The following is a 2,178-nucleotide window of genomic DNA, read 5'->3' on the forward strand; positions in this document are numbered from 1 at the left end:
AGTCTAAGACGAATTAATTTTTATATTTCTCATATTACCTTTTGTAGTTATGCCATATTAAAAGTGTCACTTTTCTCATTTTTAATTTAATTAATGTTAGCTTAGTTTAAAGAAAGTTAATTCCTTTTTCCTTCTCTTTGGACAAAGTGATTGTATCACAATAATATTTTAGTCAATTTTTTTAAAAAGAAAAACTAATTTTATTAAATTTTTTGACAGGAAATAAGAAGGTAAAAAAAAAAAAAAAGTTAAATTTTATATAATGCTAAATTTGTTTCATTTATGATAAATAATAATTTTAGTCTAATTTTGTGAACTAAAGAAAATATCATTAAGAAATTTGATTTTTAGTAGATTTTAATAAAAATGATGAAGTTTATGATTGAAAAGTTGTTATCTCATTAAATATGTAATTGAAAATAATTTTTAATTTTGACTTAGATTTTAATAATCTTTTTTAGCTGAACCAAACATGGGATAAATTCAACTATATAAATTGAACTTTAATATCCTATTTCCAAACAAAATATATTTAACATTTCAGATAACTTTACTATGGTTTTGCCATAATTTTTTAAGGAAAAAAGGTTGCTACTTAATTTTCAAGTTTCGTTTTCTGAAAAATATGTTGTTTCAACCTTTTTTATTTTTATTAATTAATATTTTATTCGAAACTTAAAACTAAGTTGAATTGATTGTAATTATCATCTTTCTCACCCATACGCATATAATTTGTGTTTCCAGTCACTTACTAAATTTTTAACGCTCCCGTAATCTTATATTATCAATTAGAAAACAACTAAATCACTATTCCCATGAAATCCAATTATTTTATGCATTTATCAAATGTCTACAATTAAAATAATGTCATAATAAAGGTTACTAGAATTAATTAGGCACATGTTATGGGTAGATTAAAACTTGATAAAAACAAATATCGCAACAAAATCTAAGAATCAATAGCGTCTCCAACACTAATGTTGTGACGCCCCGAACTTAAGCTTCGAGGGCCACGTACTTTACATAATAACTTTTGCCTTTGGTACATGTAAATATTCTTAAATAGAAATATTACATGTTAAAAACTTATTTTTTATAAAACTTTATGGCCGATAAAAGTGCATGCCAACATGAAGTTTATACATTGTAAATACGACCTCGGCGCTGTCAAGATTAGTTGAGGCAGCAAGTTTGACATTTTTTATAAAATTCATCCCAACTCCGTTTTACATGAAATTTGCGGCATTAGAAAGATAATTTCAAGAAGTTTTCTAGGTTAAAATATGAAAATTTTCCAAGATCATATGATATAGACGTTTTACTGAAAACAGTGAAGTATTACACAGGAAAATCCAGATTGACCCCTTGACGTTAAAACCTTGATAACTCAGGCCATGGGTATTCAAATAGAGTGATTCCTTCGGCCATATTTAGAAAACTCAAAGGGGAAAACAGACATATTTTTAGAATCTCAAATGGACTTTTATAGATTTAGAAAACATCATTTTGAAATTGACTCCAGAAACTGTCTCGTTTCTGCCTTTTGTCTCTTGCAAAGGAAATAAACTACAAAAATATCTCTTAACATAACATGAAGGATATAGTTACAACATTTGATATTAATACCATAATACATCATGTCATGTACATATTTGTACATAATACCATAAGAAAAATAGATGGAAAAAAACTGTCATCGAACAAAACACACAAAATAAAACTTTCGGTACAAAACTTCGTTGTCCTTAATCCATCATCGCTTAAGCCAACTAACTTCCATCAATTCAAATGATCATGGATCTGAAAATTTAGCATAACATACTATGAGTATAAGAAATACTCAGTAAGATACCATGCTTGGATTTTTATCATGATAATACCACACAAAAGAATACAATCAAACCCATACTTGCATATTCCGGCTTGCCGGTGCCCTTCGGACTTGTCCTAAGGCATAAATAGATATCTAAATTTGTGGACTTGTCCACCATAATCATATTATGGTTTTTCATGCATAACTTAAGCATAAATATTACCATGAAAATCATAACTCTTAAGCATGAAAGTATCTTACCGTAAAACTTGATGATCTTTGTTTGAAAAGTAAGTTGAAAGTGTTAAGCTCACTTCTTTTCTTCCTTCCTTAAATTTCGGTTTTTGGCTCTCTTTTCAAATGTA

Source organism: Olea europaea, chromosome 17, assembly GCF_002742605.1.
Source record: "Olea europaea var. sylvestris chromosome 17, O_europaea_v1, whole genome shotgun sequence".
Lineage (NCBI taxonomy): Eukaryota > Viridiplantae > Streptophyta > Magnoliopsida > Lamiales > Oleaceae > Olea > Olea europaea.